Here is a 26,662-nt window from a genome sequence, read left to right on the forward strand (position 1 = left end):
AATAAAGTGTAATTAATAAAGAATTTTTTTTTAAAAGAGTCCTAACAATGGGGAATATGAAATCTGAAACGGCCATCTCCAGCAACCAAAAACAGACTTCCAATGAAGGGATTGAGACACCAAACCTGCCATAAAACCTTTGACCTACAATTTGTCCTGCTTACAAGAGGTGCCGGGGTAAAGATGAAGCAGAAATTCATGGAAAGGCTAAGCAACGACTGGCCTAGCTTGACACCCATGCAATGAGAATGAACCAACCCCTGCCTGACACAATGAATGATGTTCTGCTATACTTGCAGACAGGTACCTAGCACAACTGTCTTCTGAGATGCTTCACCCAGTAACTGATGGAAACAGATGCAGAGACCTACAGCCAAACATTAGGAAGATCTTGGGGAATCCTGTGGAAGAGGGCAAGGAAGGATTGAAGGAACCAGAGAGGTCATGAACACCCCAAGAAAACCTATAGAGTCAACTAACCTGGACTCATTAGTGCCCACAGAGACTGAACTTCCAACCAGAGAGGATACATGCGTTGGACCTAGGCCCCTGCACATATGTAACTGTTGTGAAGCTGGGTTGTCAAGTTGGACTCCTAACAGCAGGAGCAGGGCTTGGATCTGACTGGGTTGCCCACCTTGGATCACTGGGATTTTTTTGTCTAGCCACAACAGTAGATGACCAACCTAGTCCTCCTGCAACTTGATATGCCAAGGCAAGTTGATATCAATGGGAGACCTCCCATTTTCTGAGGGGAAGGGAGGACTGGAGGACTGTGGGGAGGCGAGGTGAGAGGGAGGGACTGTGAGGAGAGGAAGGAGGGGAAACCGTGTTTGGGATGTAAAGTAAATAAATTAATTAGTTAAAAGAGAGAGAACACACCAGAGGGGTGAATCCAACTCAGAAATAAGGAACAAAATTAAAAACTTCATCCTGGTGAGATGGCTCAGTAGGATAGAGGCACGTGCTGACAGGCCTGATGACCTGAGTGTTCAATCCCATGGGTCTACAAAGTAGAGGCAAGAATATACTAATGCAAATTATCTTCTGATTCTCTCTCCACACTATAAAAACAAGCTTTACATTGCAAAAGACTCCATGAAAGAAAATGAACAGACAATCTGCAGATTGGGAGAATATCTTTGGAAGTCATATATTTGGTTATGATACTCAATACCAGAATATACAATGAAATTTTGCAGTTCAGTAATGAAGAGACTCAAATAAAAACAGTGTAAAGAGTTGAGTAGATATTTCTCTGAGGAGGTATACGAATGCCAAATGATGCATTACAAGATGTTCAATGGCATTAGGCAGAAGACGGCAAAGTTAAAACTATGATGAGAAACCACTTGCACTAGGATGGCTCTTGTGGACAGAGGTTATGTGCTGGCAAAGGTGTGGAGAAACTGCAGTCCTCATACTTTACATGCGGGATTTTAAAGGGATGTAACCAGCCTGAAGAAAAAGAATATTTTCAAAAGGCTAAGTATATTAAGCTGCATAATTCCACCGGTAGGTACGTATCAGGGGAGAAATGAGAACGAAGAGCCACTTTAAATGACACATAGAAATATTTACATTGGCATTTGTTCATCCTAGTAGATCCAAATAGAAACAACCTGAATGTTGGGAGAATCAACTGATGAGCAGGTAAACAAAATCCAGTATGTTCATTAAATGGAATAGTGCTCAGCACTGAACAGGAATGAAGTCAGATTTCATTTTATAACTGGGAGGAGCTTTGAAAACTAAACACTAAATGAAAAACAAACAAACAAACAAGCAAACAAACAAACAAACAAACAAACAAAAACCAGCCCTAAAGATCACATGTTAAATGAAATGCCCACAACAGGAAAATCCATAAAGACAGAAATGGGTAAGGATTAGTTGTGAACCAAGAGAGAAACAAAATGATAACAGGTTCTTTCTGGAGGTAATTAAAGGTTCTAAAGTTAGATAATAGCGATGATTGAACTGCATTGGGAATATACTGAAAAAATATTAAATCAGACATTTTAAAAGGTTATATTTTGTGTTACCTGATTTAAATACCAATAAAACTAATTGAGAAAAAGTGACATTAGAGACCCCAAAGAAGTTTCCATTTTTCCAAATATTTATTTATGTATGTGTGTGCGCATACATTTGTGATTCTGTGAGCTGCTCCATGGGTGCTGGGAACCAAAACCTGGCTCCTCTCCAAGTGCTGTTAGCCACTAGCCACCTCTCCAGCCCTCACTGAATTTTTATGCAACAGGTCATCTACATAGCTTATAACTGGGAAACTTTCACAAGCAATGTAACCCAGTATGGGCCTGTCCACTTGGAATAATTTCTTTTGGGGGAATTTTCAGAACTCTCCTATACTTGAGACATCGTGGTAAGGAAAGATTTTGGGAATGATACTTTGCCACTGTTGGGTTGCACAAGGCGTGGGTTTGCTGTGTTTTGATTCAGAAGTATTTGAACCTAAGGAATTGTAAACCTGGGGCCTGGCCGGATGTCTCGGTCAGTAAAGTGCTTGCCTCACTAGACAATGACTTGAGTTCAGCCCTCAGCACGCATGTTAAAACGAGCTGGGTATTGGTGGCTATGCTTGTGATCTGAGGGAGGTGGGGGTAGGCAGATCTTTGGGGCTTCGTGTCCAGAAAGTCTGGCTTAGTAGGTCAATTCCATGCTTTGGAGAGATTGTCACAAAACAGATAAAAGGTAGAGGATGTCTCACTAGGAACACCCGAAGTTGACCTCTGGCCTTCACATGCGCACACACACACACACACACTCACGCACGCACGCACGCACGCACGCACGCACGTCTTAAATCTGCATGGCAGGACAGAATGGATCTAATAGTGAAGAGCACTGTTTATACAGCTTCTAATAGGCATAGGATGCCTTTATTTATTAATAAGAATTATTACCACAAAGACTAGCATAATTTTGATATCTCCAGATAAGAATACAAAGGACTTCAATATAACTTCGGGCAGGCATTTACCCCTCGAGAGTAATGGGATGTAAAGGAAGGAGTATCAGACAAGATCCCCATGCCAGGGGACTCCCACCACCCCACTCCTGTTTGTCAGCTTTTTGACTGATTTTGATTCCATGACTATATCTGCTTGACACAGCATACTAGTTAGTAGATAAATATGGTTTATTTGGACAAGGCACATCTATTTATTTGAGACAAAAATTCCCAAAGCTGCATGTGACTTGATTAACACAACAGACTATTTTATCAAGTCAAAATAACGTATCTGACAGCATTCGAAGTGCAGGAGAGAGAGACACACATAGAGAGACAGATGAGAGAGAGAGAGAGAGAGAGAGAGAGATACTTTTGTGGGCTGCAGCACGATGGGAGGGCAAGAAGCCCCAACTGGAAACAGCCACATCCTGGTCCCTTGCCTGCCTTCTGCTATTGATTTGCAACTCCAATTGTGAGTGGCCTTGTCTGCACATAAGTCCCCAAGCTCATTAAGGAAAAGTGCTTGCTCTGTTTCTCATTCAATTGCCAAGATCATTAGAAGTGCCCCAGACTCCAGACTTAGCTGAGTTTACTCAATTTTTTACTAGCTTTTCTCTTGGTTTTAATTCACTTTGATGCCATAATTGCCTGGTTTGAAATTGTTCCATGTTACACAATCTTTGGGCACCAAATGAAGCTTTGTTGTGGAAGATCTGGCACCTCAAAGGGTACTAGGCACTGTCCATTTCTCCTTACCACATCCTAAGAGGTGAGTGTTCTGTAGTCCCACATTTACAGAACAAAGTTTTTTAGATAAAATGTTCCAAATGACATATATGATGTTTAAGGATAGAGCCAAGACCTAGGCTCAGACAGCTGGATTTCCAAGTCCATGGTCTTAACTATTTTGCTTTGTTGGCAAGGCCAGACTAATTTGAGGATGATTATTTTTGCCTCAAACATATTTTTTTTTCTTTCACATCCTACATACCTTTCTCTTTTTCATAATAAAACACAATTCTTGAAATAAGTAAAATGCTTATGTAGTATGGTTCTCTGTGACTATATGGGATATAGTGTATAGTCAATCTGCACGTGTATGTGTGCGTGTGTAGTAGGTACATGCAGTGTGTGTGTGCAGGTTTGTGTGTGCATGTAGTATATAACATGGAAAATGTCACCAAGGATACAACACGTCTTCAGGAAGGGGGTTGAGGGAGGTGGTGGCGGGGGGAAGAGGCAATGGTGTTCATGCAGTGTATCTCAAACCCAAACAAAGCAAAAGGGAGACATTGGCCGTGCTGCAACAGGTAGCTGCTGCCTTCAGGCTGCCATCTGCTCTGCAGAACCAGATAGAAAGGGGCAAGCTGTCAACTCATCTCCGTGCTGTCTGCCTCTGCTCTATCAGACTACCTGTAATGTGACAGTGATTGCTAGCCCCTAGGAGCTGTCAGTCCAGACCTGATGGCTAAAATTAAAAACAAAAATCTCTAGCTGAAAAACAAAAGTCTCTCAAAGCAAATGGCCACAGAGCCCTCCCATATTTTTTTACAAACACACACAAGTAAAATGTGCAACGTAAGTGCTCAAGACACGCAGTTATTCAAATAAGCTGGTACAATGAGACCACAAGCACAATGAGGGTAAACACGCCTGGAACTTTCTGAGTGGTGTTGCGTGTCGGCTGGGGACTGGGAAACAAAAAAGGGGCTGATTTGGTGGGAGGAGGTATTTAGTTACATGTAGAAAATGGATTAATTGATGACATGTCCTATAAAAGAGATCAGCATTTTGGTCAAATGCATCTGAAAATGTTTTATCAAATGCCTCGATGGCTGTGATTGGTTTTGGTGCCAGGAGCATTGATAGTACAGGTGTCGGGCGTGAGCTTCACAGATCCATCGCTGTGTGCCTCATAGGATTTAGGAGTAGGCATATTTCCTATGCATGTGTACAGATGTGTGTAGACAAAAATCCACACACATATCTGTATAGACACACGCACACACACACTCCTACACACATTAATCTTATTTGCAGCTAAAAATCTTCATACGTTATACAAACACACACACATACATACACACACACACTTCTGTTAAAATTCATAACTTTACCAGATGATTCCTTAAGATTTCATGGCAGATCATTAAGGTAAAGATTTCCTTTTATAAGGAATTATGTTTCACAAGTCAAATCTGTTAGCATAGAGCTAAAATTAATTAGCTCCCCCACTTCTTTTATGGAGACAGGCTGGGCCTCATGTGTTCAAGGCTGGTCTTGAATTAGCTATGTGGCTAAAGATAATTTTGAACTACTGATTCTCATGCCTCTACTTCTTGACTGCTGGGATTACTGGTGTGTGCTGCCATGTAAATGATTGAAATCAGGGCACTGTGCATGCTAAACAAGTACTTTATCAATTGAGGCTCATCCCCAAACCACAACTTAACTTAGTATTTTAATGTTTGAATATTAAAATTACACTTGTTTATTTAGCATGTGTGTGTGTGTGTGTGTGTGTGTGTGTGTGTGTGTGTGTGTACCTGGCAATGCATGCAAATGGAGAACAGAGGGCAACTTACAGGAATCAGCTGCCTTCATCTAACATGTAAGTTCCAGGGATCAAACTAGGGTCTAGTGGCTTGCCAGCAGGTGCCTTTTCTTGTTGATTGATCTCTCTGGCCTGTTTGAGATGTCTAAAGTATGTGTATGATTTCCCGGGGAAGCACCTGAGTCAGGGACATGACTGTGGCTGACGATGGGTCTTCTTTGTACAGTTTCTGGTTGACCTTCTTCCTCAAGTGCTGTGACAACAGTGTTAGCACATTTCAATCACAGCACCACCAGATGTGTTGCCATGACTTGCTCAACTTTCAAACCCTTCCATGAGCTGAATTCTGAAATTTCACAAGTAAGAATTACTTGCGGGATTTGTTAAAAACCTATCCCGAGAAGCTCTCATTTGTTTAGTTTGTAATAAGGGCTCAGTATCTGTAGTTTTAAACATTCTTCCAAGCTGTTGTGGTTTGGGCCTTAAACGGTCTCCAAAGACCTATGATATATGTCTTAGTCCACAGCTGACAGCACTTTTGAGAACAGGTCTAGTAGAAGAAAATCAGGGTACTGGGGCATGTCCCTGATGGAGATACTGGGGTTTCAGGGTCTCCCTTTTCTTTCTACTTCCTGGCTGACATGAGCTAAACCACTTTGTTCCATAACATGTTCCTTGTCATGATGCTCTGATGTGTCAAGGCCCAAATGATGGAATGAATGATGATGGATGAAAATCCATGAAACTGTGAGCCAGTGGCTTTTTATTCCTTCTAAGTTGATCATCTCCAGCACTTTCCCACAGTGACAGAAGTTTAACACAGGATAAAAATTTTATGAAGAGCATTACTGAGATGTATGTGGGAAACCTTTTGATTAGATTGTGTGGATCTCTTAAGGACAAGACTTTATACTAAGCACTTCTCTGGGTCTTCTAAGCACTTGACATATGAGCTAGAAAAGAGGACTCACTATAAACGTTTGTGAAATGAATAGATGGACAGATAGAGGATAGATACATGGAGAAAAAGTTGGGTGATGGAAGGGATAGATGAGTTCCTGGATGTACAGATAGGTGGTTGATGAATAGAGGGAGGACAAGATGGTTGCATTTGTGGAGGCCAATCTCCTTTCGGGTAGACTTGACCACAGGCCATTGGCTGAACAATGAGCAAAGTTGGATAATCGTTTATGTTTTTCTCAAACCCGAAGACCATTTTGATATGTATCTCAAACAAAAATAAGCAAGTTCTTGTCTAAGTAGAAGAGACTGCAACTTTTCTCAGATTTCAGAAGCTATCAAAGCCAAATTTGTACATCCTGATCATCTTATTGTTTTACAGCTAGCTCATTGCTTGTTTTACTTTGTTTAGAATATGCAAGTCAGAGGCATGTTTGAATTCCAGACAAACCGCCTTTTGAGCGCCTTCACATTGAATTTGGCTTTGAATAGTACTAAGTATGCCTTCTCATTTGGCTGTGGTGGTGAATAGCAACATTCACAGACTGTTTCTATATATCCCCACAACAAATATAAACACAATTAGCTCTTATTCAGAAATAATTTGGTGGTAAAACCCAGTGATTTCTAAACTTGTCCCCTACTTCAGGAAACTCCAACAAGCAAACATTGAAATTTGTAGAATGCAAGAATCCAACACCAATTCATCTCAGAATTATTCTTCAATTTACCATGGGTTTCCCAGCAGGAGATTTTTTTTTAAACAAGAAGAGCTTGTAATACATCTAGATCTTTACTCACTTTGGAATACTTAGATTAACGAATGTAGTAATGCCCCCACCACAGCAATTATCTCATTCTTGTGTGGTTATTCTCATGTCTGTCTCTCCTGTTCACTGGGAGTTCAAATTTATCATATTTGTTTCCTTGGGGTCTTAAACACTTGGTGTTTAATTCATACTTTTTGGATCTAAGAGGTATTACTGAATTTCTTGAATATCTCTGTATTCTTCAAAATTACTAATACATCATGAGAACATCCACCCACAGTATTTATTAAATGGATATCCTTACTGCAGAGAGGTGGATTATTCTATATTATGATGTATGGGTTCTGTGCGGCTGTGCAAGGAAAATGAAGGGTTTAAAGGTTCCTTAGATATTTCTTCTTGTTATAAAATAAGAATGACCTTTGCAACTCCTTAGGTTTAGCTGCTCATGAATTATGAGGGGTTCCTCATGGAAAAGACATTTCCTACCATTGACTTACCCTCAGAAGACCATGCGACTTCTCTGTAGAAAAAAATTGCACCTCCTTAATCCATGTCAGGAGAAGTTTTATTATTGTCCATGACACTAGAAAGAATATTTTAGCCCATTACTTCTTGTCCTCATCAGTAATTCTCAGCGGTAATAACCTTTAAGGCGTGTATGCCATCTCCTACACTGGGAGACAATACAAGGGACAATGACTCAACATATCAAAAAAGGTATGCACATATTGAACTGAATTATTTTAGAGCAAATATATGATATTTCATGTTGTAGTGAATTAAAACGTGTATTGGGCTATCAAATGCTTATTATTATTAGCCCTACGATTATCATGGCAATATCACAAATAATAAGACACAGACACCTGGGCTGGGCAGATATTTCACATACACTTTCTTAATATCCTCACCATCCATCTCCCAGCCTTCAGCCAATGCCATCCACTTTAATCCTTCCTATCTGGACTACTACTAATCCTTCCATTCATAATCCCATGGTACTTTTGTACTCTTCATTTGGACCTTTCCACAACATTATTGGAGTCTTTCCTCATGGAGCAGATGGATTCTTTTCTCCATGCTAACCCATCATGGCATCCTCCTTCCTCCTCTCTTCCTGTCTGTCTGTTTCCTGTGATTCTGTCCCTAGCCCGGGAACCTTAGCCATGCCTATCCCATTCTTCCCTGCCCAGATATAGGGCATTTAATGAAACAACCAGGTATAATGTTTTGGGCAGGTTTATACAAACAAGGATGGGTGGCTCCAGCTGGCAGTAACTAGATCTTCAGGGCCAGTAATTAGCATTAGACCAACTTCCAAAAATTTCGCTTATTCTTCCGTTTAGAAGTTTTGTGTGTAATTTACTTTTTGTCTATTTTTAAATTTTGTGTGATATTTTTGAGTTTGAGTCTTGCTATGTCAGGCTGACCTCAATTCACTATGTAGCTCAAGGCGGCCTTAAACTCATAATACTCACTCAGCTTCGTTAGTGCTGGGATTATGGGCATAAACCACCAGGTTCTGTGTTTATTTTAGACACAACCAAGAACTGAGTTAATTACTAAGAGAAAGTATGGAGTAGTTCCAGATGGAAGCTTATTCAAAATATCACCTGGTATAGGGGTGTATACGTGTGTGCCTCCAAATTAAAGTTTTGGGAGAAATAACAACATTAACATTGATAGCCTAATCAGACCAACTTCATGCAGTATTTACACTGACTATGACTGCTATCAATTTCAGCGAAGGAATACACGCATACTTTATAGGACATGATACCGTTGACAACTGGTATAAACTGGTTGAATGGTACAGTCTACTGTATTGTATCATACAGGCAGGGCCACTGTATGTGTACAGAGGAATAACAGGTCCTCTCTACCTCACCCTTTTTTAGTGTTGGTTCCTTTCTACCTCCATCACATCTTTGACATTATTCTAGAATGGGTTTGATCATTCTTTTATTTGACTTATTCCAGCTATACAAATGTCCAATTCAGCTTTATTTAATTTTCATTAAGTATCAGGAGAAATCAAGAGTGAGTCATAGAATCTTTCAAGGTAGCTGGTTGGAGTACAAAGGTGGAATGCTCTGTATTTTCAAAGTGACCTTAGAATTCTCCTTCCAGGTTGTAATCTTATGGAGTCTTCAAATTAGGTAACATATACCCTGAGTTCCATGCTTATGTTGCAAGATTTGCTGTCTCTACAATTTGCTTATAATTAGGATCAATGGTGGATGCGATTATATTATTATGTAGTCACAAAAAGGAAATTTATATGAAAAAAAAGTTGAGGAAGAACACACTTCCCAAAGTGTGGCCAGTTCATTAAAAACAAGGCACACATAAAAACATGGCTGCCATTTGTGCATTCACTCATGGCTGCTGATCAGTACTCAGTTCTTTACTACTTCAGAAGTTCATCTCAATATATTTAAATCCATTCAGCCAAAAGTTTAGCTTTCTTGTGTGTCTGGGTTTCAAATGACCGTCCACCATTCACTGCTGCGAGTCTCTAATAACTACATTTCAGATACACTTCATTTATAAAAATCATTTTCCCCATTTCTAATTTCTGTTCTTTGGATCTCTGTTGTATAAAAGGTTCAGCTTTAGCCATTTGATTAAAAGAAAACCCACTCAGGCAAAATACGGAAAAAAGAAAACCAGGTACTTTTAGTTATAGGAGGAATGGTTTATAATGACACAGGTTTTTTTTTGCGGTGGTCAATTCTTTATTTAGATTGACCTTCACTGGGCCCAGAGAAGCCTACCTCTATCTCCAACTCCTCAGGAGGCTGAGGTATGAGGAACACGTGTTTGCCAAAGCAACTTATGAAAACAAAGAGTGGGTAGAAGGCTGAGGATATGGCTTAGTTGGTAGAATGCTTGCCTAGCATGCATGAAGCTGTGGGTTTGATTCGCTGTACTGTATACACGGGGTGTGGTGGGCATGATTGTAATCCCAGCACATGGAAAGTGGAGGTCATTCTCTGTTAAACAGGGAGTCTGAAGCCAGCTTTTTATACATGAGATTCTGCCTAAAAATATAAAGGCTGGGGATATAACTTGCCTAGCATACATGAGGAGGTTCTAGGTTCAATTCTAGTACGAAGGAGGGGAAAAAGGAAAATAAGATGAGACTGTCCCCAAACACAGGACATTGAGTTCTCAAATTTTTCGTGACAGTTTTATCTGTTTTCCAAACAAGTCTAAAGTGAAAGTGAAAGTGACCACTTCAAAGAGAGCCTTCTGGAACTGCAGCAAGGACTGGTAGATGCAATGGAGGACGGACTTCCGTGTTGAAAGAGATTGCTTATCTTCTCCTTTCTTAGCCAATCAGGTCCTGGGTTTTGAAAACAGTGATGGATGATGGGCTGTTTTCTCCTTTGCAGAGAGTGATGACTGGGGGGTCTACCAGCTGGTTCACCCCAATGTTCACCTTGTTAATAAAAGTTTGGTACCTTAGGGGTTGACATTTCTGACTTTCCTCCATGTTCAGTTTTCCAGGAGAGCAGTCCCACAGGGCCCCGCACCCTGGATTTGAAATATCTTCTGTTCCAGTCTCCGTGGGCTTTTTCTTGTCATGTCTCTTCTTCCCTGGGTGCCCTGTTTTTAGTCTAGTTACCTAATCACATGGCAGGATGTACAGGTTCCTTCCTTCCTTCCTTCCTTCCTTCCTTCCTTCCTTCCTTCCTTCCTCCCTCCCTCCCTCCCTTCTTTCCTTCCTTCCTTCCTTCTTCTCTGTAGATGGATGCTGATCTATCTTCTTTCCTTGGCAGTAGCCCTTCTTCTAAACTGACCAGGTCCCATTGAAATACTTGGCCAAATTTGCCTTTTACAGGAGCAGGCAACACAGCAACTATGCTTTCACAGCTGTTTGGACATATCTGTTTGTCCATAACATCTACTGATCCCATCTCTGTAGAGTAAGTAGAAGCCACTGGAGAGGAGGTGTCACATTTCTGCCAGATAACACTTTGGTTTGGGAAATCCAACAACAGCCTTCTTTCTATTAGTTTTTTTAAGTTTGAAAACAGAGTTTTGAAGAATTTCTGATGGTGTTTTTGGTGTTCTGTTCTTTTCTTTACTCCATGCCTCATGCACACTGATTTTTTCTTTGATTACAACAGGATTAAAACCAGACATAGAAAATGAAACAAAACCAAACAAAGTAGAAATATCAGTGATTCCAGACTATCATGGATTCATGCCAACCTTTGAAAATTGTCCAAATCAATAAATATTTCCTTTGAGAAATAGAACTTTTCTAGTATTAAAAAGCTGAGTGACTGCTGTTGGCAGAGGGAATGGGAATGTGTTAATATGGGTTCTTGGCACCGGAAGTCCCTTGGGAACATGAAAAGAAAGAGAGGGTCCATATGCGACATACACCTATAGGTGTATAAGGTAATGGAGAATGCAACATGGAGAACAAACACAGGCCGTCTACAAAGATTTGACTTTTTATATAAATTTTGAGAGTTCCAAAATAATTCTTCCTGGGTCCATGGAATTTTTCAATTTGTCATGTCTGTTCTTCCCTGGGTACCCATTTTTAGTCAAGAGCAGGATGTGCTCAGGCATCTTTGTTTGTATTCTGCCTTTTTTTTTTTACAGAGATGACAAAGATGGACTGATAGTCAGAGGTCAACATGGACAAAATAAAAAAGTCCATGTAATTTGTGTGTATTGTATATTTTATGTGTATTGTGTTCCCAAACACAGTGAGAGCCAAAATAGCCCCATACCCAGAGAATTACCTGTCTCACAATATTTTCTAGAGGCTGACTGTTGTTCTTTCATGATCATTTTCTCTTCTTTCACTGCTCCTTTTTATGTCTCAGACTATTTTAATCATGGAATTGCTACATGTTTCATTCATGCATACTTGGGCTTGAACTGAACCAGAATCAAACTGCAACAGGCAGTTAGAAAGTGTGAGTAGCAAGTAATACCCAAGTTTTGGGGCTATCCTCCTGGGAGCTGTATCCACTCTCTTTTTCCTTTTTCCACTTGCCCACTTTCAAGACAAGTAGTTAAAGTCAATACAGTAACTGTCAAATCTTATTTTTCATGAATTCTTGCCTTTTGAATGTGTCTCATCTACTATTAAAACAAACATGACGTTAACCATATGTTTGTGTGTGTGTGTGTATGTGTGTGTGTTCATATGTGCGGATGTGTGCAGAGGTCAGGAGTTGACACTGGGTGTCTTCTTCAATCACTTCTCCATCTTGTTTGTGAGACAGAGTGTGTCTTTTAACCTGGAGCTCACAGACTTGGTTAGAACTGAGTGGCAGGCGAGCTTCAGGGCTCCACATGTCTGCTTTCCAGTATTGGTATGGTCAGTGCACGGTTCTAGGGATCTGATCTGTGGTCCTCGTGCTTGTGCAACAAGTGTGTCACAGATGCTGATATTACCTCAAACCATTCCCACATCACACAAAGGTTAGCTAACTGGCTTACTGTCAAATAAGGGGTCAGTCATGGATTTAGGACTGAGATTCACATAGGTTCCCTTCTAAGTCTTAACTCAGAATGCTGGCAGAAGCTCAGGCTAAATGCCAGGGCAAAAAAAAAATCCAATGGAATGTTTCTCTTCTATTCTTTTCTCTTTCTCTTTTTTTCCTTCCTTCCTTCCTTCCTTCCTTCCTTCCTTCCTTCCTTCCTTCCTTCCTTCCTTCCTTCCTTCCTTCCTTTTTCTTTTCTTTCTTTTCATTTTGGAGATGCCCCTCAAGATGGGGCAGTTTCTTAAGGAGGCCTTCCAGTCCAATGCACCCTTTCTCTTCATATAGGAAATGGAGTCTGGGGAGGAGCTGAGACTTCTCAGATGCTCGGGGTAAGGGCTGCAGTGGGTGATGTTCCTAACTCTGCTTATGACTTGGACACTTGACTTTGCTTTGGGCCCTGGCTTAGGAAAGTGATTCTTACATCATCATTCACAATAATTATCTCCCATTGGGTCCAGAAGAATGTCCATAGTGAGCAAAGCTACAGAGTCTGGAGAAACTGCCATATAATTTGGTGCATGTGACCTTCTGGATGCTCACAGCAAATGCTATTAGGACAGCTGGTCATTATGTACACTCAGAGAGTTTGAGGAAATTACTCCATGGCATCCAGCTCATAAGTGAAGCAAAACGCAGACTTCAAGTCTGTTGAGTCCCAAGGAGGCTTTTCTTCAATCTTTTGAAGACTGAGCTACCTGTGGCCTCTTTGGTGTTGTGTCCTTACAAGTGATGAGACTGATCACAGCTCACCTGATTGTTCCTATGTTTTCCCACGGGGACTCCTGGGAACTGATGTGGGCAAAGCTCCAAGCTCCACGCACCTGTCCCTTCACATGAGAAGGGAGTGTAGCAAGTGCTGCCACTGTGACAAGGGCCGGGATGTGTTCCGTGATGCCCCGGTTGTTAGGACAGTTCAGGGCTGCTTTCTGACCTTTAAGGGCAGGCAGGATGAGTGCAGCTGTGTACTTGTTCTCTAGAATGTCCTGAACGAGTCAGGCCTTTGAAGAGTAGCTGAGTGAGGTACAAAGAAACTCAGAATGGAACACATTCAAATAGGCTTGACCTTAAACTAGTCTGCCTTTTTTTTTTTCAAGATTCTCTCAGGGTGAAGGACCAGTGGGTGAGAGAATGAAGTTGCTGGAAGTACAAGATTCTCAGGGGTGTCCACCTTGCAGTTCTAACTGCTAAGGGCTTCCTTTTTGCAACCCCCTGCTTCCTTCTGGGCTGTTCTGTGGTACTTCACATTCCTGGTTCTGGGCACTGAAATCCACACTAACGCAGATGCTACTGTGAGCTAGTGCATGCACTTTACTGGAACATTCACTCTGCCTTTTCAGTTTAGATGACCAAATAAAGCCTCAGCTCCAACCCTGCATCCTGAGAGTCACAGTCATCAAAGCTGCAAGGAGGGGGAAGCCTCGTGCCGCAGGCAAAAGAGGGCTTTTGTCGCCATATTGATTAAAGTTGTAACCAGAGTGAAATACCTTGCATTATAAACCCTCTCTCTTGTACTTGGTGTTTGCAGAGGAACTTTTGTCTGTTTGCCTTTAAGTTTGAGTACTTGATGAATCCACAATTCCCTTGAGTGCGTTAATTTAGAAAAATGCATTTTAGAAATGTTTAATTGTGACACTGTTGTTAGAAACTCGCGTTCCAGTTTATCACCATCTAGACATCATTAGGCTCTGAGATGTACAGACATATGACAAGTTTGTGAGGGTGAGGGAGTCTGGGACTGGGATCTGGCAATAATGAGCTCTTTTTACCCGAGCGGGTCTCAAAGCACTCCGGTTCTTATGATTTCACGGAACTGTGCATATAGATACTGGAAACCCTCAGCCCAGGGGAACATAAATTGACACCGTATCTTAGTTAAAATGCATCACAGACGGTGACGGCAGTTGATTATAAGATTTGTATCCTGGGACTTAATATGGCGGAGTCTCTGTGCTTCACAGTGTCTTGGAAGATTCCGAGGGAGTACTGAAGAGTGTCTGAGCGAGGCCTGAGCAGCCTCTGGGTGCCACATATTTAAACAGACTTGACATTAAGCCAGTTTCTGACTCTTACAGCCTTTCAGGTGAGGTGAGGATAGGATTGTATACAGTACAAAGATTTTCCAGTGTGTCCCCACTTCTCCCTTTGAACACTTCTTGGGGACAGCAGGTCTCTCGAAGCTCACTTGCTTTGGCCTACCCCTGTCTGGCAAGGATAAGCACTGTGTCCCCATCATTTCCTGGCTGCCCAGTGTACTCAGTTTTCTCCTTGTGTTAGAACTCTAGATCTGAATGAAAATCACCACTCGCGTGAGAAATATAAACTCTGGTTTGTGGCAAGATTCTGCAGATTGCCTGTCAGCCTGCGGATGCCTTTGTGTTTGCTGCTCTTTAAATATTATCAAATTGTGGCTGCTGGCATACTGTATACATCATGTTGACATATGGACATCTTGTACCAGAATTTTGTTGTTGTTTTTAGAATGTGAGAGCTTTAAGCAAACATTCAATCACACTCCTTATTTTCTTATTACTTAAAGATATTTAATTTATTAGTTGACAAGTTTACACATGTAGTTTGATTAACTCCCTCCCCTCTATATTTATATTATATAATATATAATAATTATATATTACACTATTTTCACCTCTATTTTATCTGGACCTTCTCTTCTTCAGAGAAAGGCTCCTTTCCTGATTTCACACTTTTTAACGAGTCACTGAGTTTAATTAGGGGTGCTTGCATGATCACGGGTGTGGGGTTATAGTCTGGAGCATCGGCAACTTACTCATGGCTGCACCACTGAAGAAAAATGACTACCCTCTCCCCAGCAGCCATACTGCCAATAGTTCCTCAGCAGGTTGTGGAGCTCATGAACCTCTCCCTCATCCACGCTAGAATGTCGGCCAACTCCAGAGCTCCATCTTATGCAGATAACGATAGCTAAGCAGCCCTTTATTTTACAGGAAAGGAAGACTGAGGCACAGGAATGGCCAAATGTCATCAAGGTCCTGGCTCCCCATCCCCCACACAGCTCCACTTCTCTCTTACTCCCCAGAAATGGTTTAGAAAGAGGGGGGATAGAGAGATGGTTTAGCAGTTAAGAGCATTGGCTGCTCTTCCAGAGGACCCTGTTCAATTCCCAACACCCACATGGCAGCTCACATGGTTTGTAATTGTCTAGTGGTCTGTAACTCAAATTCCAGTGGACCTGACTCCCTCACATAGACATATATGTAGATGCCAAACAACAAATGTACATAAAAAATAGATTTTTAAAAATTAAATTAAGGACCAACACTAGGCCTCTGAGATAGCTTGTTTCATTAAAACATGATTTGGAAGTCTTCATCTAAATATTTTTGGAATACCTGCTCCCTCTCTTCCCACCAGTGGGGCATATCTGTAGCTTCCCCTGGATTAAGAATCAGAGCCATCTCTGCAGATACCAAATGCTGTTTTCATCCCTGTTCCAACCAACTTGATTCTCCTGACCATTCTTGTGTGGCAGCTCCTATGATCACCCATCACACAGACAGAGGTCCTGGCCACTAAGAAGACATAGGTTCCATAGCTAGAGAGTGTATGCATACAGTCTGGCTCAGAAAGACTAGCTAACTCCTCTCAGTTACATATCCACTTCCTGACCATGGATAAGCAGCTTTGCCTTGCATCATCTAACCAGATGGAGTTGAACAGTACATAGGATAGAGGCCCAGGACTTTATTTCTAACCTCCTTGTGCCCATAATCTGTGTCATCCTTGGCAGCTCTTTGGACAATTCACTTAGACCTGGAATACAGCAAGAACTAAACCAATGATTGTTGACCTGTAACCTGTACAAAGTCATTCCCCTGAGATCATTTGTATGCAAAGCACTTAGTGTATATATCAGGGACACTAAGCATGCAATAGAATAGTCTCAGAATAATTGAAGAGTTGGGGAGCTTGGGAACACATGAAATTAAGATTTCACAGGATGATTGCACTTCTACCCTAGCAGTAGTTTACAGAGTGTGGGGTACACAGTGTATTGAGGTGCGATGGGGTGAGAAAAGCTACTGAATTGTATTTTAAAGGTGAGAACACTTCCTTTACCCACTATGTCTAAACTCCCTTAAACCATCTTTGAAATAATTTCAAAAAGTTAATCGAGGATGGATGGGAGGTTTTCTAGACAGTCATGTTGCCTAGTAGCTTGAACCCTGTCTTCTGCACATGAACAGGTGTCCATCATCCCGCAGCACCTTTGAGTCCATAGGTATTCAAGATACTGTTGTCATTCTTGGACTGTCCAAAGTGATGGGCAGGTTCTGGGACCACTGTTGAACTTGCCAGAGAGTAGAGTTTGCAGGGGAGCTCCTGGTGCCTGGGCTGCCATTGGGCTTGCTGCCTTGTGTGTTGATCAGTCTGCGGTACTCTCCCCAATTATGCCTCTTCCTTTTCCCTACTGCTGGCCTGTGGATTTGCACAAACAATTCTGTTCTTTTTATTCAATTCCACTGCTCTAACCCAGCAACAAGACTTACATTGTAACTGCTTTCTGCCATTTCTTGCCCAGGGACAAAAAGCTAGATGAGGAAGAGCAAAAGTTAAGGATTGTGAAGCTCAGGAGTAAATATCCAGATTCCACATCTGACTCCAGATTTGCTCTGAGCTTCTTGCCATCATGCAACCTTGCTAACCCAAGCAGTACTGGGAAGACTTTCTGCTTCAGCCTGAGACCTCTCTTCAGGCAATCTCCCTAGCCTCTGCCAGGGGTTCACAAAAGCTTGCAAATGAAAGTAGCCCGAGTTACCCCAATGCCAGAGAGAAGGCAGAAAGTATTGACTGCATCTGGAGAGGGAGTGAGATCTCAGAGGAGTGGGATCTCCCTCAGGTGCCCTCTGGGGCTGGAAAGGCAAATCCACTGGCCTTGGCCCCTCCCTGCTCCTATTCTTTGTCACCCCCCTCTAGCTCTGGTGACTGGGGACACTCTTTCTCTTCTCTTGGATACTCTTCTTTTCTTTCCCTGGCTCATTTACATGTTGGCACTTTACCATTTGCCATCTTCTTTCTGCTGTCGCTCTCCTTTCCAGTGAAACAATGAATCCCAAAGGAAGGGGCCACCCGCCCATCCCCAGAGAGCCTGTCTACACTAGCACAGCTGTACACTTTAAGCCGAAAAAAAGCAACCGTCTCAAATGGGAGCCTTTGGCGAGCTGCCTGCACTTCACTGCTCCACAGAGGCATCAGCAGAAGCCTGGAGAGCCAGGAGGACAGTTCTTAATGGGAATTTATCCATGAGGGTGGCTGAGAGCTCTGACCTTCTCCAGGCTTCCCCCTGCCCAAGTGGGCATGTGAGGTTTCCGTATACTTCAAAATCAACAACCTGCTGGAACATGACGTGTGTGTGTGTGTGTGTGTGTGTGTGTGTGTGTGCGCGCGCGCCCCACTCCAGCTTCTCACCTCTCCTTGTACATGGTTGAGCTCTACGACCTTGCAAACACAATCAAGCCTTTCCTTTTGTCAGATCACAGTAACTTTTCCTTCTGGAGCTAACAGAAATTCCTTTTAGACTTGCTCTTATAACTCATAAACTTTCTTTTAAACCAAGAGTGCTCAGTTTCCTTCACAGGCCACGAAGTCACTGGAAAGCGGGAGAGTGACGGGTGTCTTAAGGACGAGGCCACTACACTTCAGTCCTACTGAAGCTAAGCGCTGGACTTTTCTGTAATCAGACTCTCACTTTCAATGTCTAGGTCAGGGGCCTACGTGCCTCAGAATAGACTCAGCACAGTCATCTCTCAGCTGGAGACATAATTAGTGTCTAGTGCAGGGATTTCATTCAGGTGAATGTGATATTGTATTGTAAACCCAGAATGGAGTCAATAGAAAGTGCCTAATAAATATTAGCTACTATGTCGCTACCACCATGAGCGTCCTCTGTAGTCATGACCATGAAAGGAGACAACTGGCAGACCTTGGCTTGTAGCCACTGCTTCACTGATGAATAGTTACATGCCCAATGTTTAATTCCAAACTCAGTAGGAGCATCAGGTTTCAATGCTTTGTTAAATCTTTGTACTCAAGTTTCATCATTCACGTTTTAGTAAGAAGTAAAGTAGACGCTACTGAATCAGTGCACAGTATACTGTGTGAGCATGTTGAATACAGTGCAGTATATGTTGTTTGTAGAATGTACGCATGTACCATATATAAGGATATAGGGCATGCTGTATATACATTGCATAATATATATTGTACACATGGATAATAAATGTGATATATACATTGTATAGACGCACAAAAGTGTTAAGCATCTACAAGGTCTTCCATGCCTAATTAAAGACATGTTCTATTAAAGTTGTATACATTTTATTTGTTTACTGTGGTGTGTGTGCACACACACCCACACACATTTGACACATCATTTGTGTGGAGGTCAGAGGACAAGTTCCACCATATGGCTCTTGGGGATAGAATCCAAGTTGACTGGCTTGACAGTAATGCCTTCAATCCTCAGAGACATCTCACAGGACCAGCAGGTGTTTTCCAAAGCTATTTTTCCACATGTAGTAGCAATGAAATGACATCTCACTATCATTCTAGCTGCTTCTGAGGAAATAGAGCATGTAGAAGGGGCAAATTGAGGGACAGAGGTGTTCAAAAAATAAAGCCACCTGATTAAATTCTGCCTTTTTTTCCCCTAATATGTTCACTTATGAGTGCAGGCAAACAAGTTGACTCCCTGGGATGAACCGGTATCTACAGGACCTTATTACCAGGTTGTCATGCCTTGCTCAGAGACTGGAACCATCGCAGGGAGGTTGGTGGGAAAGGATACACCTTAACATAAACTGTTATCTAGGAAGTATGCCTTTGAATAAGTTTTCCAAGAAGAATCAAAGGCGTCAGTTTGTGGTTTTTTTTTTATTTTATTTTAGAAGACCTTTCAGGTGTGATTCAAATTAAGAGGAAAATCCTATTTTTTTAAAACATAAATTATTTACCATAGCACATATGTGTGTATAACATACAAGAGTTCTGTGTATGCATGCCATGGAGGATAACTTTGAGTAGCAATTTCTCTCCTTCATCTTTACAGAAGTTCTGAGGTTTGAATACATGTTGGCAGACTTGCTTGGCAAATGCCTTTACCTGCTAAGCCATCTCACCAGCTCACAAAAAGCCCATTCTTAAGACAGTGCCATGATTCTGGATCAAAGAACCATGCACACCTCTGTCTTAGATTCCTCCATTATTTCTAAAGCAAGTACGAACAAATCAAACATCATGGCTTTTAAGAACAGGAGCCTACAGAGAGCAGGGTATCAGAACAGATACTGAGACTTATAGCCAAACTTTGGACAGAGTGCAGAGAATCTTATGAAAGAAGGGGGAGATAGTAAAACCTGGAGAGGCCAGGAGCTCACAAGGAGAGCAACAGAACCAAAAAATCTGGGCACAGGGGTCTTTTTTTGAGACTGATGCTCCAACCAAGGACCATTCATGGAGATAACCTAGAACGCCTGCACATATGTAGCCCATGGCAGTTCAGTGTCCAAGTGGGTTCCATAGTAATGGGAAAAGGGACTGTCTCTGACATGAACTGATTGGCCTGCTCTTTGATCACCTCCCCCTGAGGGGGGAGTAGCCTTACCAGGACACAGAGGAAGACAATGCAGCCACTCCTGATGAGACCTGATAGACTAGCATAAGAAAGAAGGAGAGGAAGACCTCCCCTATCAGTGGATTGGGGGAGAGGCATGGGTGGAGATGGGGGAGGGGGGGGGGGGTTGAGAGGGGAGGAAGGAGGGAATTACAGGGGAGATACAAAGTGAATAAACTGTAATTAATTTAAAAAATAATAATAAAAGAACAGGAGTTAACTTCAAACCAGGAAGAACCATGATTCAAAAAAGTCATCTTCTTTCTCTCACTACATAACTTACAGAGTTATCAAAAGTTATTGGATAAGTAGGGATGGTTACACACATGACTAATTTATTTAACAATTTATGTGCATTGCACAGGGAGATCATTGCGGGACAAGAAATGCATGCATTTTTAACATTTGATCCTTGGGCTTTCTTGTCAGAAGGATCCTTCTGAAGCATACACACCCTTATCTCAAGCTCTTGCTAATTTTACACACCGGAAGCTGCAGGCAGTCTTCCTTAGATGGCCCTCTTATAGACCTGACTGTTCAAGCCAGCTGTTAGGAGTTACTTTAGAAGGTACTGCCACTCTTACTTTAAAAAAAAAAAAACAAACATTTATTTTAGTTGCTTTGACTAAACCTTTCTAAAGCACCATAAACAGTAATCCACTTGATATGGAGATTTAAAAACATGAGAAAATAATGGGTGAATGAGAAAACTGCAAACAAGCCAATTAATCCCCTTTTCAGATTTACTCTGTGCATAGGAAAAATTTAACTTTTCTTTAGCTCGCTTTCCTGGGATGTACTTTATTCTTTTTCCTAACCAGTTTTTGAGCAACAGAACTGCTAAAAATAATAATAATAATAAGGCATTCTTGCTGAATTTCTGCTTTGTGAACTCAGATATTTTCATGCCGGCGGTGAGAAGTGGGCCTTGTGACTTATCATTTCATATGATGGTACTTCTAGGTAATGAGTATTTATTTATTCTCATGCTCTTGATCCTAGTTCCTACTATTAGCCACGTTAGCCTACAGTGGTCTTGTACCAACTGTAGATAAAACATGAAGGATTTGGACAGAGCCTCCTGGCTATTTCTCAGCGGGCACCGTCATTTTCAGAGGCTGATTATGGAGTTCCAGGACTTTAAACTTCTTTAGCAGCATAGTAAACCCTACATACTTATATCTGCTCCATGCCTTAAAGACACTAATGAATGTTGGCTTTTGTCACTCTGCCTAAGGCTCAGATCTCAGGTACAGGAAGTGGTGAAAATTAGAGTCTGATGAACTCACAACTGCAGCTTGAACCTTTGCTGCGAGCATCATGTTAACAAACTCTCTTTCAAACCCCAGGCTGCAGCGATGATATGGCCTCTTGTCCTGTTTCTGATGGGCCTCCTCTTTAGGGAGGTCAACAAGGTTGGAGCTTTGGCTTGTGAGCTCAGCAACTGTCATCATGCATTCAGACATACCCTGTGGGTCTCAAGGGCAAAAGTGTAAGAGGTTCTAAGTCTTCAGGATTATCCTATATATCCTGTATACTCCCCATCTCCATTCTAGAACCCATTAAATTTTTCAGGTAGATTCTCAGCTGAATTGTGTGCGTGTGTGGAGGCATGTGTGTGGCATGCATGTAGAGAACAAAGTCAATTTCAGCTGTTATCCCCTAGGACATCTTCTTTCATGCTTCTTCAGACCACAGGGAACAGGGTCTCTCTCTGGCCAGGAGTTCACTACTTCAGTTAGGATGACTGGTAGCAAACCTGGGGATAAGTTTATCTCTGGCTCTCAAGCTTTGGTGTTACAAGGGCACACCCACATAGGCCTGTCTTGCTACATGGTTGCTGGAGATGTATTAAAGTCTTCTAGCTTGCATGGCAATCATTTTACTGAACGAGCTACCTCACCAGTCTCAACAGATGCACCTGAAACATGCTTTCCTGATATTCCTAAGCACTGACACACATGGAGTATTTGTTTCAAAGCCTATCATGTAACTAAGAGAACTCCCACTAGAATGGCTTGGATCCTTGTTTGTTATGCTAGTCTTTGGTTAAAGCATTAAACAAACTACATCTAGTCATCTTCTATGCAACAACATGCAAGTCTCTGCCATCCTGCAATTTGAGACTGTCTTGTATGGGGCAGAACATGGAAATTTGGGCAGACAAAATTAAATACTGGTGCCAGTGCCCAAGTTTTAGAAATTGCTACAAAAGGTTCTCAAATCAAACTCTTTTGGGAGAATTGTCTTTGCTCAGGGGAGGTGGAAAGTTCTTTGTTCTTCAGGTTTTTGAAGATGTTTGGTGTGCTGCATCATGCTAATGCTAACAGAACAGTCAGACAAGGACCATGAAAGGACACAACCTCTAGACCTAAAACTCGAGTCAAGGTGCCTTTGAAACCAAGTGTTTGTTTGAACACCCTGGAAGGGTGAGGGTGTGTTTACAGTGTATATATAGATAAGGAGGGAAATCCATGAACTGTAAGTGAAAGATTCTTTGCTCCCTAGATGAGGGGCACAGAGTACGTATAAGAAGTGTTCATGATGGTTACATGGGCGGTCTGTGATGAATTGCTTGTAGCCCACAAAATATAGGTAAAGGGTCCAAGATGTACTGATGGGGTTTTATGATGTGAATACGGAGGGTCCCCTAATTTATAGACGGGGGCTCATGGTGTATGTGACAGAGAATTCTGCAATTCATAGATAATAGTTTTCCTGAAGTTTCATGATCTATAGATGAAAGGTTTTGATATATAGGTAGGGATTCCATTTTGTGTAGACGGGGGTACACGATTTGTGCATAGAGTTTCTGTGATCCATATAGATGAAGTATCTATGATCTATGAATAAAGGCCTCAATATGTAGAAACAGAGGTTACATGACACATAGACAAGGGGTTCCACAGTGTATAGCTAGGACTTCTGTGATCTATAGTCAGAGGCCCCATGATGTATGGACAATGGTTTGAAGATAACACAGTTCCTAGAAGAAAAGGGTTTAGGTTGAGCAGGAAGACAGAACAGCATTTATGGTGAATCTTGGAATAGTTTATTTTTCATATCCCCCCCCGCCCCGAACTTAGACCTTACCTAGGACAGTCTTTCAATTTCGTCAGCCCTGATTCCCATTGTTGTGCTGGCCCCCACCCAGCTACAGGGTGCGCTTTTCAAGGGGGCTGAGGCAAGAGGATAATGAGCCCCTGGCATGGCTGTACCGCTGTGGTGTGATGAATGGCCCGCAACCCTCGAGACGCTCCGTGCCCTTCATCATCCAGTCGGAGTGGTTAGCAGGCTGTCAGAGAGAAATAATTTAGCAGCCCTGGCTTTAACGGATGTGCTGCATTCTGGGGTCAAATGACTATTACAAAGTAGTAGCGCTGCCTGGCTTCTCCGTCGTGGGAGCTCAGAGTTGACAACATGAAAGAAGAAGGCATCACAGCCAGAACTCACTGATGTCCTTCAGTTTCACACAGTAGGAAGCAGAAGTGGGGGGGGGGCTTCCTAGTAAACAGGTAATCCTAGGCTGTCTGTGGGCCTTGGGGGTAGCTCCAGACTTTCTGCAAAGTGGCATCAGGTTGGGGTGGAGTAAAACAGCAACAGGGGCATGCCCACAATCACTAATTCGGCTGTCTCAAACATGGTGGCAAGAGAAATGAGCTGATCAAGGTCGTGCCAAAGGTCATGGACATTCTCAGAAGGGGCTCATTCTTCTGCCCAGCCTGAGTCCAGGCAGTAGGGAGGATAATGCTTCCATGGATGTTCTGCAAGTTTGATTCCAGGTAGCAAAAAAGTAGAATGGGAAGAAGTCAGGACAGAAAAAAAAAAAAAAAAAAAAAAAAAAAAAGAGGCATAGAAAAGAGCAGGAGCGAGGTCATAGAGTTTCTTGCTAGTAAATGCACCAGGATTGATTTAGAAATTGATCTTGCTTTTTTCTCTAGTACTTTGCTTTCAATGGGGCTATGCATTTATTTGAGCTCAAGCTGAAAGGCAAGACTGATGACGTTTATGGTTTACCCCCTCCCACCTGTTCCTTAAAGGGATTATGGCATGTGCAATAAATGTGGGAGGTTAAATGAAAGAATAAGAGGTAGCCAGAGCAGGGAAATCTACCATCCCTCAGTGAGGCCTTAGTGTGTCTTTTCCCTCCACTCTGGATTTGTGAAAAAACAGGACATCTTAGGGCCAGGAAGAGGGCCCAGTCTATAAACTGCATGTCCTGCAAGCATGAGGACCCACGTTTGGATCATCACCTTCCACATTAAAATCCTGCGTTTTTCTGCACGGTAGCCTGTTCTTGTAATCCAAGCACTCATGGGGTAGAGATGGAAGGATCAGTGGGGCATGTTGGTCGGCTAGTGTTGCCGAATTGCTGAGCAACAGAGTCTATACCAAAAAAAAAAAAAACAATTAAAATAAAATAAAATAATAATAAGGCAGAGGGGCTGGAGAGATGGCTCAGCAGTTAAGAGTGCATGTTTCTATTGCAGAGAGCTCCATTCGTTCCCAGCACCCTCATCAGTTGCCTCACAACTGCCTATAACTCCAGGCCCAGGGGGTCTGATTCCCTCTTTGGGACTCGAGACCACTGAAGTCATGCGCATACCCTCTACATAGACCCATAATTAAAAATAAGCATAGGTAAAAATAAGGTGGAAAACGATAGAGAGAACATCCCTCATTGATCTCTGACTGTCTCTACATGGATGCATACACACGTGTGTGAACACCCACACATATACACACCCAAACACATACACTTGCATGTGTTGCAAACACACACACACACACACACACACACACACACACACACACCCTCACTCACACACACGTGCGCATACACAAAGATCATCTGCTGGGGTGTTTATCTCATGCCTGTTTATAGTCAAATATATGTGGAAAGAATTCATGAATGAATGAATGAATAAGTAAACAAATGAGCTACCTAGTCATTATTCAAGGTGAAGGATCCCGTTATGTTCTTCACACATATTACTGAGCAGTATCTGGGTTTTGATGACACCCCAAATTCTTTTACAAATTCTTTGTCTCCAAAGGCAAAATAAGGGATTCTATTCCAGGTGTTGTGATGTCATGATTGTGGTGATCACAGCAATAACTCGTAGTTATTAAGTACTTATGATGAATCCCACACGGGGCTAAGTGCCTTTTAACTATGTAAAGTGTTTCTTTTCTTGATTGATGCCCAAAATGAATAAAAATAATTTTCTGTATTGACTACATTAGAGAGACCTACAAATAAATTTTAGAATGATAAGAGAAAAGATAATTTGCATAAGCAAGCAATTATAAAACTTGGCAGAATAAGGTTGTTTTAAGTGGTGTGAGAACAGTTCTTGACACAGGCAGTGCTACAAAGGCACCTTGAACAAGTGAAGGTAAACTCCTGTAAGAAAATAGACCCACCTCTGAAAATCTCTGCCCTGCAGACTATCAATGTAGATACTGAGACTTATGGGCAACCTTTGGGCAGAGTGCAGGGAATCTTAGGAAAGAAGTGGGAAATAGTAAGAGCTGGAGAGGACAGGAACTCCATAAGGAGAGCAACAGAACAAAAAAAAACCCAAAAAACTGAGCACAGGGGTCTTTCCTGAGACTGCTATTCCAACCAAGGACTATGCATGGAGATAACCTAAGACCCCTGCACAGATGTAGCCCATGGCAGTTCAGTATCCAAGTGGGTTCCATTGTAATAGGAACAGGGACTGTCTCTGACATGAACTGATTGGCCTGCTCTTTAATTTCCTCCCCCTGAGGGGGAAGCAGCATTACCAGGCCACAGAAGAAGACAATGCAGCCACTCCTGATGAGACCTAATTGACTAGGATCAAAAGGAAGGAAAATAAGTCCTCCCCTATCAGTGGACTTGGGGAGGGGCATGCAGGCAGAGGGTGGAGGAAGGGAGGGATTGGGAGGGGAGGAGGGAGGGAACCATAGGGGGAGGATACAAAGTGAGTAAAGTGTAATTAATGAAGCAAAATAAAAAAAGAAAATAGACCCACAGGGCTAGAGGTACAGTTCAGGGGGACCACTTGTCTGTCATGCAAGTGGCTCTGGGTTTGAACCCCAGTATCACCAGGAAAGATAAAAAAAATTTAAGAAGACTCACCACTGTGTTGCCAAAACCAGGAGAGGTCCTTCCTTCCTTCCTTCCTTCCTTCCTTCCTTCCTTCCTTCCTTCCTTCCTTCCTTCCTTCCTTCCTTCCTTCCTTC

The 26,662-nt window shown here is 42.1% G+C and overlaps 1 protein-coding gene across 1 annotated transcript in view; it reads right to left on the reverse strand.

The window, feature by feature from the left end:
• Adarb2 (adenosine deaminase RNA specific B2 (inactive)) overlaps positions 1-26,662 on the reverse strand; it is a 564,895-nt gene that overhangs the window by 150,360 nt on the left and 387,873 nt on the right. The window lies entirely within an intron of this gene.

This window comes from Psammomys obesus, unplaced genomic scaffold, assembly GCF_907164565.1.
Source record: "Psammomys obesus unplaced genomic scaffold, mPsaObe1.curated_primary_1811, whole genome shotgun sequence".
NCBI lineage: Eukaryota > Metazoa > Chordata > Mammalia > Rodentia > Muridae > Psammomys > Psammomys obesus.